Source organism: Erithacus rubecula (genome assembly GCF_903797595.1).
Source record: "Erithacus rubecula genome assembly, chromosome: 3".
In the NCBI taxonomy this organism is placed as follows: domain Eukaryota; kingdom Metazoa; phylum Chordata; class Aves; order Passeriformes; family Muscicapidae; genus Erithacus; species Erithacus rubecula.
Window position 1 is genome coordinate 138,038,785 of NC_136689.1, and position 15,683 is coordinate 138,054,467.

Sequence of the window (15,683 nt, forward strand, 5' to 3'; positions counted from 1 at the left end):
CAAGTTATTGCAGAGTGACCTCCCCTGGAATATCAACAGCTCCCTCAGCATTCCTGGGAGAAACGTAATGACTGATGGACATGCAAGGGCGCAGAACAGAGTCCCAGTCTTCACAAAGCACCCACAAACCACAGCACACGAGCACCACAAAATGACCTCACTGATGATATCGCGATTATGCTGGGCTTGGTTGTTTATTCAGCCTTCCCTGACATGCATCAAACAATCAAATTCTCACAAGTACCAGCTCTCACTTAAAAGATGCCGCCAAGGTCAGATGGACAGGGCCTCTAGAAAGTGTCATGACACTGCAGAGTTGCAGGAAGGAAAATACTCCCCACACAGTGATGCACCAGGCTGGACCAGACAACACCTGCTGCCTCCAAAATGCCCCAAGGCCATGGGACAAGGCTGACCCGCCCCTACAGGACCGGCATAAAAGCCGTCCCTGTGCTCCTGTCCCTCACACTCTTCTCCTGACACCTTCTCCTTCTGCTCCTTCTGACAACAGGGTGAGTCTCAAGCCCCTGACCCTCCTGCTTCTGCACCCCTGACCCCTCTCTTCCAGCACGCTCAGCCCCAGCCTCAGCACAGCCCCACAACAGCCTCCACACTCCCTCACCCTCCTGCATCACCACCCCTCACACCCCCACAGCCCTGCCCTGCCTCACCCCCCTCTCTTCCAGGGACCCTCCACACCACACCCATGGCCTGCTACGACCTCTGCCGACCCTGCGGACCCACCCCGCTGGCCAACAGCTGCAACGAGCCCTGTGCCCTGCAATGCCAGGACTCCCGTGTCATCATCAACCCTTCCCCTGTGCTGGTCACCCTGCCAGGACCCATCATGACCTCCTTCCCCCAGAGCACCGCCGTTGGATCCACCTCCTCGGCTGCCGTGGGCACTGAGCTCAGTGTGCAGGGACAGCCCATCTCTGGGGGATTTGGTGGCTTTGGTGGCTTTGGCTATGGGCTGGGCTATGGCCGTGGATTTGGCTATGGGCTGGGCTGTGGCTATGGCAGAAGGGGTGGCTACAACTGCTGAGTACCCTCAGCATCACTCCTGACCCCAACCACCCAATCCCTGGAACACACCCCAGATATTGAGGATGCCACTCTGGTCCAAGGCTTGCAAACGAGTTCAGCACTTCCAGCTGCTGCTCTCAGGGCACAAAGCAAGGCAGTAGCCAAGTGGTCAGCCCCGGCTGCCTGGAAACATGGCCTTCTCCTCCTCTTCTCCCACTCCCTTTCATCTCTGTCCATTCCCTCCTGCTCCAAATCTCTTCTCCCAAGACAGGAGGAATCAGGAATCTCCACTATGACATTGTTTCTACTGGGGATAAGGATGGCATTGATGCTCTGGCCAAATGGCGTGCAAGGAAAGGACCTTGGCTGGTGGTCACCCTACTTTCAACTCAGACCAATCCTCTTCCTCTTGCCACTCATGACCTCTCACTGTTCTTTTGCCTCAATAAAATTGTCCTGCATTGCAGCATTCTAATGTCTCCATTTCCTTTATGGCACAGGCACACTTCACTTTTCCAGTGCATCCCACAAACCCTTCACTTGATTGATCTCAGACCAGGATACACTAAACAGATCTATCCCTGTCTCTGGCACAAGATCCTCCTAGGCTATGTTTTTACATTGGCTACACACAGTTGCTCCAGTCCTTCCTTGTCTCTTTAGCCCATATACAGATCTCCATGAGCAGGTTCCTTCCCTTGAGGCCCCAGAGCTGAGCACAGAACTCCGGTCTCACCAGAGTAGAGCCAAGCAGAGTGTCAGAATTCCCTCCTCAACTTCTGCCCGCACTGTGGCAATGAACCCATGGCACGTACAGTTTCTGTTTGGTGTTCACATGGCCAAGACATGTCCAATTTTCCAACCATCAACACCCCAATTCCTCCTCCTCAGGGATGCTCTTAATCAACTCATTACCCATCCAGTATCCTGTACTGAGATTGCTCCAATCTAGATTTAGGATCTTGCTCTTGGTCCTGTTGACCTTCATGACAATCGCATCTCCCAATCTCCCCAGCCTGTCCAGAACCCTCTGGGTGCCATCCCTTCCCTCCAGACAATCAACCACAGCACTCACTTTGATGTCATTCCCATTGTTGCTGAGGGGACACTCAATTGCACTGTCCCTGTGCCTGACAAAGGTGTGAAGTGACAATGGTCCCAATATGAGCCTCTGTAGGTCACCTCTGATCCCTGTTCTCCTCACAGACATGGAGCCGTTGATCACAACTCTCTGAGTGAGACCATCCCACCCATTTTCCACCTCACAGTTGATGTTCTAGCTATCAATTCCACATCTCTCCAGGTCAGAAATAAAGATGTTGTCTGCCACAAGAAGAAGACTTGAGCTTTGCACAAGTCCATGTACACGATATCAGTTGCTGTTCAGTCATTCACCACTGTTGGGATCCCATCAAACTTTTCAGGAAGAATTTGGCCTTCATGAAAATGGGAGCAGCAGCAGTGGAGGGATGAGCCACGTCTTTGGGGTCTTGAGTTATGGCAAGTGCCCAGAGCTGAGGCCACTTCCCTTGAAGGATTTCCCTGCAGGAAGTGGTGCTTGGCTGAGCTCTGTGTTTGCCCTGTGCCAGTGGCCCAGTTTGGGCATGAGGAAAGAGCTGTGGCTGCTGTTGGACACAATCCTTTTGTAAAGTCTTTTAGACTCTTCCCCATTCAACACTCTCAGAGAAGCTGAGCAAGTCTAGGTTGCCAGAGAGTGCAGTGAGTGGCCTGAGAGTGGCTGAGGCTGAGGCCAGAGGCTTTTGATCAGTGGCCTAAAGTGAAAATGGAGGTGAATCTCCAGTACAGCCCAGGAGTTGGATCCATGTGGACACCTCTGTTCAGCATCCTGAATAATGAGCTGGGCCGTGTCCCCTCTGACACATAGCAACCTCAGGAATGGATATTGGATAGGTGATGAGTTGATTGAGACCAAGCCCAAGGAAAAGGACTCAGGGTGTTGGTGGACAAAGAATTGGACATTGCCTGGCCATGTGCACTCACAGAACAAAACATCTCCATATCCTGGGCTCATCCCCACAGCATAGTCAGGAGGTGAGGGGGTGATTCTGACCCTCTGCTCTGATCTTGAGAGACTTGAGTTTTTTCAACTCTGAGTACTTGAGGAAATGGAAGATATGAACCTGCTGAAGCCTAGCTGTAGAGGTACAGGGAAGATAATGAGTGTCTAGGGCAACTGGTGTGCAGCCAAAGTGAAAACAAGACCCATACACAGCTTGTACCAGAGGCAGGGACAGACCTGTTTTGGTGTATTCAGGCCTGGAATTAAGGAAGTAAAGTGTTTGTGGGATGCACTGGAAAGGCAAAGTGTGCCAGTGTGTGCCCATGAAGAGAAGGACACTGAAAAATGCTGCAATGCAAGATAATTTTATTGAACTAAAAGAACACTGGAAGGTCATGAGCAATTACTGGAAGAGAGAAGTCAGAGGGGCAAGTAGGGCAACCATCAGCCAATGGCCTTTGCTTGCAGGCAGTTGGGCCAGAGCATCAAGGCCTTCCTGCCCCACAGTGAGAGCAGCCCAATGGTGGAGGTACCTGATTGTCTCTGAATTGGGAGAAGGGGTTTGCAACAGAGGAGACCACCCATAGACCAAGGGGTGATGCAGAAAAGAAAATGGAGGAAGAGAAGGAGGCAGATGGGCCATGTTTGCAGGCAGCACGGGCTGGTCCCTTGGCTACTGCCTTGCTTGGTGCCCTGAGAGCAGGAGCTGGAAGCGCCGAGTCCATTTGAGAGCCTTGGCCCAGAGTCATCCTCAATGCCTGGGGCGTGTTCCAGGGAGTAGGTGGTTGTTGTCAGGAGCTGTGCTGAGGGTTATTAGCAATTGTAGCCTCCCCTTCTGCCATAGCCACAGCCCAGCCCATAGCCAAATCCACGGCCATAGCCCAGCCCATAGCCAAAGCCACCAAAGCCACCAAATCCCCCAGAGATGGGCTGTCCCTGCACACTGAGCTCAGTGCCCACGGCAGCCGAGGAGGTGGATCCGACGGCGGTGCTCTGGGGGAAGGAGGTCATGATGGGTCCTGGCAGGGTGACCAGCACAGGGGAAGGGTTGATGATGACACGGGAGTCCTGGCATTGCAGGGCACAGGGCTCGTTGCAGCTGTTGGCCAGCGGGGTGGGTCCGCAGGGTCGGCAGAGGTCGTAGCAGGCCATGGGTGTGGTGTGGAGGGTCCCTGGAAGAGAGGGGGGTGAGGCAGGGCAGGGCTGTGGGGGTGTGAGGGGTGGTGATGCAGGAGGGTGAGGGAGTGTGGAGGCTGTTGTGGGGCTGTGGGGAGGCATGAGGGCTGCTGAGGCTGGGGCTGAGCGTGCTGGAAGAGAGGGGTCAGGGGTGCAGGAGCAGGAGGGTCAGGGGCTTGAAACTCACCTTGTCAGCACAGGAGCAAGAGGAGATGTCTGAAGAAGTGTGTGAGGGAGAGAGGCTCTGGTCCTGGCTTTTATGCTGGTCCTGGATGGGCGGGTCAGCCTTGTCCCATGGCCTCGGGGCATTTTGGAGGCAGCAGGTGTTGCCTGGCTCAACCTGGTGCGTCATGATGTGGAGAGTGTTTTTCTTTGTGGAATTCTGCAGTGTCATATCCAGCCCTTGAGTTTGTCCATCTGACCTTGGAGGCTCCTTTAGAATGAGAGCTGGTATTTGGGAGTATTTGATTGTTTCATGCATTTCAGGGAGGGCTGAATAAACAAGGAAACACAGCATAGTTGCAATATCATCAGTGAGGTAATTTTGAAGCTCACATGTGCTGTGGTTTGTGTGTGATTTGTGAAGACTGATTGTTTTTGTGCCCCTGTATGTCCATTGGTCATTGTATTGCACCCAGGAGTGCTGTGGGAGCTGCTGATGTCCTGGGGAGGTCACTCAGCAATAATCTGGAGAGGTCACAGTGCCTGGGAGATCTTCCTGATGGAAGAAAGAGAGTTCTTACCCTTGTGTCTTGAATGGCTTTGAGACAGGGTCTTGCAAAGTAGAGGCTATTCAGGCTGAACTTGTTCCAACGTTATAGTCCATTTAGATTTCTAAAATTTACCCAACAAGCTACTCTATCACTTGAAGTGTATTTCTTGATGTCGTTTATAAATTCTAAACACAACCACAGACCTGGGCCCATCCCTTTTTTCCCAGCTTAGTGTGTGACGTCAATTCATTTATTCCGCGTTCAAGCCAAAAGGTTTCGTAACTTCTATCCTGTCAGTAATATTGTGTTCCTACTAGCAAAATGAGTAATTACTAATGGACAGTTAATGAGTTGCTCTTCCCTTCTCTGTCATGGTGCAGGTGTTCCTTTGTGGAATTCTGTGATTCCACGTACTTCTCTTGAGTCTGTGTCCATCTGACCTTGGCGGCATCTTTTAAATGGGAATATTAGAGTCTAAATGCTGGTCTTGATGTTTTAAGTCAGGATGGGTTGAAAACGTGACCAAAGCCTAGTGGAGATGGGGTGTCATCAGTGAGGTCACCCCAATAGCCCTGCTGTGCTGTTTGGTGAATAGGGACCCTGTTTCCTCACAGATATTTTAGGCTGCTCCAAGCTTTTCAAGTGTTCTTGGGGTGACTGTCTGCCCCTTTAACCACATTCTCATCCTCCCTACCTTGCCTACATCTCTCCAGACTTGTCTTGCCTTTCCCATTGGAGATGGGAAAACAATCCATGAGACTTAGGGATTTATCCTATGCTCCTCACAGTCTCATGTTGGTTCATCCATAGTGCTCGACTCAGCTGGACCCAGCAAGGTAACACTGTGGGGGTCACAGTGCTGGGCTGTGACTGACACTTGGAAAGGAAACCTCATGGAGGATGAGGGGAAGAAGAAGTGTGAGGGAAATTATTCATCCACTGATTAGTTAACTCTTCAAACCCACGTGTCTGCTGTTTAGAGAAAAGGAAGTCCTGTGGGACTGTGTTAAGGCCCTGATAGAAGTCCAGGAATGACATAACTTGCCATTCCCTTGTTAACAAGACCATTTGATCAGGGAAGGACCTCCTTGTGATCCTGGTGAAGCATAAATGAATCATGAGGTGGCCATGTACCCTCTGATGTAAAAATATCCAGCAATTAACAGGAGAGGATTAGGAAATAACTTAATAGGAAACGTAATATGCAGAGGATGAGGATGTCAACCATCTTGTCATGCACTGCTGGTGCTCTACATAGGTTGCAGAGTGCAACAAGGACATGGTTGACCAAGAGCAGTGCCAGGAGGCCGTGACACTGGAAAGATTGGAGTACCCTAAAAAGAAGAAGAAGTAGACAGAGCTGGGGTTCTTTCATTCAGAAGAAAATAAGGCAAATGGGAAATTAGGTCATTATGCCATGGCGTGTCCTCCTTGCTGACACATCCGTGGTCCTCAGGGTTGTTTAGATCTTAAACATGTTCAGAAAGTCACCAGCAACGAGATAATGGCCACTAATTCTTGCATTTAAAAGTTGCCGTCAAGGTCAATGGACAGAGCCTCAAGGTCAGAATATGGAATTGCAGAATTGCATGAAAGAAAACACTCCCCACACAATGACTCACCACACTGGGATAGCAAAGAGCTGCCGCCTTAAAAAATGCCCCAAGGCAAGGGACAAGACTGTCCCACCCCTCAGGACCAGGATAAAAGCTGACCCAGAGCCTCTCTCCCTCACACACTCCTCCTCACACCTTCTTCTCCTGATCCTGTGCTGACAAGGTAAGTCTCTATCCCCTGACCCTCCAGCTCCTGCACCCCTGACCCCTCTCTGCTCAGCCCCAGCCTCAGCAGCCCTCACGCCTCCCCACAGCCCCACAACAGCCTCCACACTCCCTCACCCTCCTGCATCACCACCCCTCACACCCCCACAGCCCTGCCCTGCCTCACCCCCCTCTCTTCCAGGGACCCTCCACACCACACCCATGGCCTGCTACGACCTCTGCCGACCCTGCGGACCCACCCCGCTGGCCAACAGCTGCAACGAGCCCTGTGCCCTGCAATGCCAGGACTCCCGTGTCATCATCAACCCTTCCCCTGTGCTGGTCACCCTGCCAGGACCCATCATGACCTCCTTCCCCCAGAGCACCGCCGTGGGATCCACCTCCTCGGCTGCCGTGGGCACTGAACTCAGTGTGCAGGGACAGCCCATCTCTGGGGGATTTGGTGGCTTTGGTGGCTTTGGCTATGGGCTGGGCTATGGCCGTGGATTTGGCTATGGGCTGGGAGGCCTGGGCTGCTATGGCAGAAGGGGAGGCTACAATTGCTAAGAACCCTCCCCAGCACTCCTGATACCAGCCAACCACTCCCTGCAACACACCCCAGGCATTGAGGATGCCTCTCTGGACCAAGGCTCTGAAATGGACCCAGTACTTCCATCTCCTGCTCTCAGGGCACCAAGCAAGGTGTTAGCCACAGGGCCAACATGGGCTGCCTTCAAATATGGCCCATCTCCATCCATCCTCTTCTCCCACTTCCTTTGTGTCACCCCTTTGGCTATTTCCAGTCCTCTCTGCTGTAAGCCCCTTCTCCCAAGCCAGAGATGACTGGGCATCTCCTCCATCAGGCTGCTCAACTTGTGGAAGTCTTTGATGGTCTGGCAAATCCACCTGCAAGCAGAGAGGCCACAGCTGATGGTCGCCGTACCTGTACCTCAGCCCGAATTCTTCCACTTGCTGCTCATGATTTTCACTTCTCTTTATGCCTCAATAAAGTTCTCTTGCATTGCAATATTGTGAAATGTCCTCTTCCTTCACCTGCACTTTGCTCTTCCACTGCATCCCCCAAACCCTTCATTTCCAGTCCTGGATACACCAACACAGGTCTGTCCCTGCCTCTTGTACAAACCCTGTATGGGTCTTATTTTCACTTTGGCTGGACACCACTTATTCCCTCATAATTTTCCCTGTCCATCTACAGCTCTGCTTCAGAAGGTCCATGTCTTCTGAATACACGTCCATTCTCAGAAGAGCAGAGCAGAGGGGCAGAATTTCCCTCTCACCTGCTTCTCATGCTGTGGGGATGAGCTCAGGATTCAGGGGCTTTCAGATCTGTGTGTGTTCATGGCCAGGGCATGTCCATTTCTTCATCTACCAGCATTCCAGGTCCTTCTCCTCTGGGCTGCTCTCAATTCTCTCATTGCTCGGTCTGTGGTCATGTTTGGCATTGCTCCAAAACAAGTGCAGGACCTTGCACTTGGCCACGTTCAGCTTCATGAGACTGACAATATCCCACTGCCCAAACCTGTTCCAGACCCTGTGGATGCCATCCCTTCCCTCCAGACAGCCAACCTCAGTACTCAGCTAGTCTCTGATTGTGCTGGACATCCCACTCAATCCCACTGTCCATGTCCCTGACAAAGATGGGAAATAATAAAGCAGCTTCTGCCTGTCACCAGTCATCCCTTTTTTCCACACACATGGTGCCAATGACCACAACAGCTTGGCTAAGACTGTCCTCTTTGAGTTAGACCTTCCCATCCATTCCTTATCCACCACATGGTCAAACCACAACTCCACATCTTTCCAGAGTGCATATGCCTTCTGCTACAGGAACAAATGCTATGCACTAGTCCAGGTACATGATATTGTTCCCTCTCCCCTCATCCAACAATACTGGAATCAATACCAGACCATTTAAAGATGTCATCAAGGTCAGATAGGCACGACCCCAATTTCTGGACACGATACTGAAGTGCTGAGGGAAGCAAAACATTCCCCACCTTATGATTTGCCAGAGCTACTGCCTGAAAAAATGCCTCAATATCAAAGCCAATGGCTGTTCCAAATCTTCAGCACCAGATCATCCTCAAGGTCATACTCTGGATGTTATCCATCAGGGTCTTTTCTTCCTTATTCCCATTAACCCAGAGATAAACACACTTCTCTAATACGAGGGAAGAAGAGCAGAGGGGCAGGATCTCCCTCACCTGGATTGGAGCAATACCAAACCTGCAGGATACAGGCTGGGTGATGAGGGGATTGAGAACAGACACAAGGAGGAGGAATTAGAGAGTTGGAGGAAGAACTGGATGTGCCCTAACCATGTGCACTCACCAACCAGAATACCCCTTGTTTCCCTGGGCTCATGCCCTCAGCCTGGGCAGCACAAAAGAGTGGGAGAATCTCACCCTCTGCACTCCTGTTCTAAGACCAGAGTTCATCCCCAAAGACAAGAAAGACATGGACCTGCTTCATCTGATCTATAGATGTGCCTGGAACTTGATGAGGAACAGGGACAGCTGGTGTCCAGCCAGAGGGAACACACCACCTTCAAGATAATGAGGGGCTTGTGCCAGAGGAAGGGATAGATCAGGATTAGTGTATCCAAGCCTGTGATTCAGTAGCTGAAGGTTTGATGGAATGCACTTGACGAGCAAAATATGCTAGTGGGTAATAGAACTGGGGAGTTACATGCAAAAGTGGTCTTGGAACTTTTTTTCACCCACCCCAATGGTCTCTACAATGCTGGAATAGTACTGAGCAGGGATGGAAGAGTCTCAGGGGAATAAAGAAGGAGGACACATCTGAAGCTATGATGCAGGAAAACTTTATTGAGGTAGAACAGTGAGAACTCAGGAGCAACCAGTGGAAGGGAGCTGGTCTGAGGTGCAAGTAGGGCAACAATCATCTGTGGCACCACCAGAAAAGGTGCTTTGCTTGCAGGAACTCTTCCCAGAGCAGAGAGCTGCTGCTGTCAGGAGTGGTGCCAAAGGCCTTTAGCAGTTGTAGCCACCCCTTCTGCCATAGCAGCCCAGGCCTCCCAGCCCATAGCCAAATCCACGGCCATAGCCCAGCCCATAGCCAAAGCCACCAAAGCCACCAAATCCCCCAGAGATGGGCTGTCCCTGCACACTGAGTTCAGTGCCCACGGCAGCCGAGGAGGTGGATCCGACGGCGGTGCTCTGGGGGAAGGAGGTCATGATGGGTCCTGGCAGGGTGACCAGCACAGGGGAAGGGTTGATGATGACACGGGAGTCCTGGCATTGCAGGGCACAGGGCTCGTTGCAGCTGTTGGCCAGCGGGGTGGGTCCGCAGGGTCGGCAGAGGTCGTAGCAGGCCATGGGTGTGGTGTGGAGGGTCCCTGGAAGAGAGGGGGGTGAGGCAGGGCAGGGCTGTGGGGGTGTGAGGGGTGGTGATGCAGGAGGGTGAGGGAGTGTGGAGGCTGTTGTGGGGCTGTGGGGAGGTGTGAGGGCTGCTGAGGCTGGGGCTGGGGCTGAGCAGAGACGGGCCAAGGGTGTAGGAGCAGGAGGGTCAGGGGCTTGAGACTCACCTTGTTTGCAGGAGCAGGAGGAGGACGAGTGAGGAGAAATGTGTGAGGGAGAGAAGCTCTGGGCTGGCTTTTATGCTGGTCCTGAAGGGGCAGGACAGTCTTGTTCCATGGCCTTGGGGCATTTTTTAGCCAGCAGCTCTCTGCCTGGCCCAGCCTGGTGCGTCATGATGTGGGGAGTGTTTTCATTCTCACAACTCTGCAGTGTTATATCCAGCTCTTGAGGCTGGTTTCATCGGAACTTGACGGCAGCTTTAGAAGATGGCATTTGGGTGGATTTGATTGTTAGATGTGTGTCAGGGAGGGCTGAATAAACAACCAGGGCCCAGCAGAAATGCAAATTCATCAGTGAGGTCATTTTGTGGCACTCCTATGCTGTGGTTTGTCGGTGCCCTGTGAAGACTGGGACTCTTTTTGTGCTGCTGGACGTCCATCAGTCATTGTGTTGCACCCAGGAATGTTGAGGGACCTTCTGATGCCCTGGTCACTGAACAATATTTTGGAACTGTTCTGGTGTCTGGAAGCAGTTCCTGATTCATGGAGTTCATGCCCTTGTGTCTTGTATGTGAGCAAGAGGGTGAATCTGGAAAACAGGAGACTGTTTTCAGGCTGAACTTGTTCCATTGTTATGGTCCATTTGAATTTCTCACATTTACTCGACCATGTACTCTGTCAATTAAAGTGTATTTCTTGGCCTCATTCAGAAATCCTACAAATAATAACAAACCAGGATTGATCCTTTTTTTCCCAAACTGATCTCTGTCAACAATTAACTTTTTCCGCATTCAAGCCACAAGGTGTAGTAACTTATAATCATAAGCCTTAGTGTTTTGTTCCTGTGAGCAAGACCAAATAATTAGTAATGGATAGCCAGCAAGCTCTTCTTTCCTTCTTTGCCATGGTTTAGTTGTTTCTTTGTGAAATTGTGCAATTTCATGTTCTGCTCCTGAGGCTATCTCCACCTGACCTTGGTGGTAGGTTTTAGTTGCAATTAGAGACCAAGGTGTTGTCAGGACATGCAGAAAATTCAAGCAAAGCTTACAAGATTGGGGTGTCATCAGTGAGGTCATTCCATGGCATAGTGACAACGTGTCGCATTTGCATTCCTGCCTCCTGCTTGGAAGAACTCCCACCTCTTTCAGCTTCTCCTCATCTTAAGGATACTCAAGTCCCATCAGTGTCATGGTGGCTCTTGGTCAACCATGCTCACATCCATGAGGCCTCACCTGTGGTGAGGAACAGGATGTTCAGTTCCCTCAATCTGCTTGTATTTCTCTTCCTAATTCCTGTCCTGGTAACTGCTGTAGCTTCTTGCTGTGAAGGGTACATGGAGATGTCAAGATCCATTTATGCTCCACCAGGAAGAGAAGGTTCTTTCCTACTAGAACACTGGTTGCCAATGGAAGGGACACTGGTGTCATCCTGAATTTCTGTCAGGGCTTTTGCACAGTCCCACATAACATCCTTATCTCTGAATTGCAGACACGTGGGTTTCAAAGGTGGATTAATGAATGGATGAGGAACAGCCAGAGAGTGATGGTCAATGTCTCCATGTACATGTGGAGGCTGATGATGAGGCCTTCAGGTCTAGTGATTTTGAATGCCTTTATCAAGGACATGAGCAGTGTGATTGAGACCACTCTCAGCAGGTTTGCAAGTGCCAGGAAGCTGAGCAGTGCAGTTGACACAAGAACCTGGAGGGACCCCATCAGGAGGGGACTCTGGGAATGTTAAGAACATAAGAACCTCTTGCAGCTTCAACAATTCCAAGTTTAAGGTCCTGCACCCGGGTTTGGACAGTCCCAGACATCAGAACAGTTTGGGAGAGGAAATCCTTAAGAGCAGTTCCACAGTTCCACAGAGAAAGACCTGAAGGTTTTGGGTGGACCAAAATCTTGACAGGAAGCAGCAATGTGAATTTTCTGCCCAGAGCACCAACCATATCCTGGGTAAGAAAGAAGTGTAAAGTGTTGCCAGCAGGAATGACTGGGGGTCAATTGGAAATGAGAATCCCATTATTGTAATGGCAGAGACCAAACGGATCAATAGATGGCCATGCATCCTTCTAGCAAAAGAAATTCTGGAAAAGGGTTTCTAGCAGACTGACACTTCCTGTCTCCTCTGAGATAGGGATATCTGATTTGGGGTGATGTGTTGGGCTTTTTGGAAGAGATGAGCTTAGAGAAGCAAGAACAGTGCAAGAAGAGCAAAAGGTTGAAGGGACTGAAGAATCCTTGTTGTGATTAGAAATGGGGGATATGCAAGGTTTATTTTTGCAAGAAGGATAGAATGGACAAAGGAGATGTTGTATTGTTCTATGGCATGACCTCACTCATAAGACTCCAATTCTTGTAGGCTTTGTTGTCATCTTCTATGTGCCTGACACAAAAGAGTGATACCAATCCTTTGACCTCTCCTCCTCAAAATTAAAAAATGCCACAAAGGTCAGATGGACACAGCCTCTAGAGAAGGACAGAGAATCACAGAATTCCACAAAGACATGCCAGTACCATGACAGAGGAGGAAATAGGATCACAATGACCATCCAGTAGCAATTAGTGTTTTTTCCTAACAGGAATATAATATTACAACTGACAGGATATAAGTTATGAAACCACATGGTTTGAATGCGGAATAAGTAAATTCACGTCAGAGACCAGCCTTGACTAAACGTGATCAAGTATCATTGGTTACTTACTTATTTGATTTCTTAAAGAGGTGAAGAAATACACTTTAAATTACAGAGTATACATTTCCAGAGAATGGTGAGAAATCCACAGCATTGAAACAGGATCGACCTAACCAGCCTCTAATTTCCAGATCCTCTCTCTTGATACTACGCAAGAAATAAGGACATGGGGTCTCTTTCATCCATCAGGAAAAACTCCCAGGCACTGGGACCTTGCCAATCAATTGAAGACTGACCTCCCCAGGACATCAGCAGATCCCTCAGCCTTCCTGGGTGCAACACAAAGACTGATGGACATCCAGTGGCAGAGAACAGAGTCCCAATATTCAAAAGACACCCATAAAACACAGGACATGTGTCACAAAATGACACTGCTGGGCACTGGTTGTTTATTCAGCTCTCCCTGACACACATCAAACAGTGCAATCGTCCCAAATACCAATGCAATAAAGTTGTTGTGAAGGTCAGATGGACACGGATTCAAGGGCAGGCAATGGAATGGCAGAACATCAGGAAGGAAAACACTTGCCAAATCATGACTCTCCAACCTGCAGCCTCCAAAATGCCCCAAGGCCAAGGGACAAGGCTGTCCTGCCCCTCTAGGACCAGCATAAAAGCCGGGACCAGAGCCTCTCACCCTCACACACTTCTCCTCATTCCTTCTCCTCCTGCTCCTGTACTGACAAGGTGAGTCTCAAGCCCCTGACCCTCCTGCTCCTGCACCCCTGACCCCTCTCTTCCAGCACGCTCAGCCCCAGCCTCAGCAGCCCTCACGCCTCCCCACAGCCCCACAAGAGCCTCCACACTCCCTCACCCTCCTGCATCACCACCCCTCACACCCCCACAGCCCTGCCCTACCTCACCCCCCTCTCTTCCAGGGACCCTCCACACCACACCCATGGCCTGCTACGACCTCTGCCGACCCTGCGGACCCACCCCGCTGGCCAACAGCTGCAACGAGCCCTGTGCCCTGCAATGCCAGGACTCCCGTGTCATCATCAACCCTTCCCCTGTGCTGGTCACCCTGCCAGGACCCATCATGACCTCCTTCCCCCAGAGCACCGCCGTCGGATCCACCTCCTCGGCTGCCGTGGGCACTGAGCTCAGTGTGCAGGGACAGCCCATCTCTGGGGGATTTGGTGGCTTTGGTGGCTTTGGCTATGGGCTGGGCTATGGCCGTGGATTTGGCTATGGGCTGGGAGGCCTGGGCTGTGGCTATGGCAGAAGGGGCTGCTCCACCTGCTAAGGGGACAGCCCAGGCTGGCTGCAAACACGGTCTATCTGCTCCTCTGCTCCAACTCTGTACTGTTTGTTTATCGCCCCTTAAGCTCTCTCCATTCCTGTCTGCTGCAAACCACTTCTCCCAAGTCAGAGACCATTAGGCACCTCTGCTGGGTTGCTCCCACTCTGGGGCAGGAGGTTCTTGATGGTGTGGAAAATCCTCCTGTGAGCCAAGTACAGTGGTTGAGGGTTGCCCTACATGCAGCTCAGACCATCTCACTACTGCTGGATGATCCTGACCTTTCATTCTTCTACCTCAATAAAGTTTTACTGCATCATAGCCTCTGATGACTCCTCCTTCTTTTTTGTCCCAGGAGTTTTCCAGTCTCTCTCAGCACTGAGCCAGGACCGTAGACACCATTTGGATTAGAAAGTGTACCAAGACCACTTTTAGGATTTATTTGCCCAGCTCTACCAACCACTGGCATGCTTTGATCTTCTAGTACATCCCACAGACCCTTCTGTTTCTACAACACAGGCCTGGATACACTAATGCAGATTTATCCCTGACACTTGCACAAGCCTGTCTGGGTGGTGTGTTCCCTTTGGCTGGACACCCATTGCTCCAGTCCCTCATCATCTACACAGCTAACTAGGATATCTTCTAGAGCAGATCATAGGGGTCCTAAAGTTGAACAAAAAATTCTGGTCTTGCCAGAGAGGAGTAGAGGCAAATTAATCCCCTGCTCATCTGCTGCCAACACTGTGGGGATGAGCACAGGACACAGAGGGTTTGTGGTCTGTGAGTGCACATGGCCATGGCATATCCAAATCTCCATCTAAAACCCCAATTCCTGCTACTTGGGGCTGGTCTCAATCCCCTCATCACCCAGCCTGTATCCTGCAGGTTTGGGATTGCTGCCATCCAGTTGCAGCAGATTCTGCCCCTCTGCTCTGCTCTGGTGATATTGAAGAGCATTCTTAATCTTTGGGTTATTGGGAACAAGGAATAAAAGACTCTGCTGGGACGATGAGGAGTATGGCCTTGAGGATGGTCTGTGGCTGAAGGTTTTGGACAGCCTTGTCCCATGACATTGGGACATTTTCCAGGCTGTTGCCTGGCACAGCCTGGTGAGTCATGAGGGATGGACTGTTTTGCTTCCTGCAGCTCTACAATTCCATGTTCTGCTCTTGTCCTTAGGATCCTGGTGACAGCTTTGAAGGGATGGAATAAGTATCAGCATGGGTGGATGAGGGAAGAGGGACCAATATCATATGGATTCGTGCAAAACTTTTGTTCCCATGCCAGAAAACATCCTTGCCTCTAAGCTGGAGAAATGTGAAGTTGAAGGCTGGATAAGGAATGGGCAGGAAGATCTCCTCAAAGAGTTGTGCTCAATGGCTCCATGTCCTTATGTGGAGAACAGGGAGGAGTGGTGACTCAGAGAATTGTATTCCAACTATTATCACTTCCCATCTTTCCCAGGGACATGGAGAGCGCAATTGTGTGTCC

The 15,683-nt window shown here is 50.8% G+C and overlaps 5 pseudogenes across 5 annotated transcripts; 3 read left to right on the forward strand and 2 right to left on the reverse strand.

Moving 5' to 3' along the window:
- The first annotated feature begins 689 nt into the window (after positions 1 to 689).
- Positions 690 to 1,045, forward strand: LOC306800314 (feather beta keratin pseudogene; annotated as a pseudogene). The gene has a single exon. The product of its transcript is annotated as a feather beta keratin pseudogene (transcript).
- Positions 1,046 to 3,859: 2,814 nt separating this feature from the next.
- On the reverse strand, positions 3,860 to 4,215 carry LOC306800070 (feather beta keratin pseudogene; annotated as a pseudogene). Its single transcript has one exon. The product of its transcript is annotated as a feather beta keratin pseudogene (transcript).
- Positions 4,216 to 6,900: 2,685 nt separating this feature from the next.
- Positions 6,901 to 7,262, forward strand: LOC306800272 (feather beta keratin pseudogene; annotated as a pseudogene). The gene has a single exon. The product of its transcript is annotated as a feather beta keratin pseudogene (transcript).
- Positions 7,263 to 9,668: 2,406 nt separating this feature from the next.
- On the reverse strand, positions 9,669 to 10,071 carry LOC306800539 (feather beta keratin pseudogene; annotated as a pseudogene). The gene has a single exon. The product of its transcript is annotated as a feather beta keratin pseudogene (transcript).
- Positions 10,072 to 13,830: 3,759 nt separating this feature from the next.
- Positions 13,831 to 14,195, forward strand: LOC306800614 (feather beta keratin pseudogene; annotated as a pseudogene). The gene has a single exon. The product of its transcript is annotated as a feather beta keratin pseudogene (transcript).
- Positions 14,196 to 15,683: the final 1,488 nt, after the last annotated feature.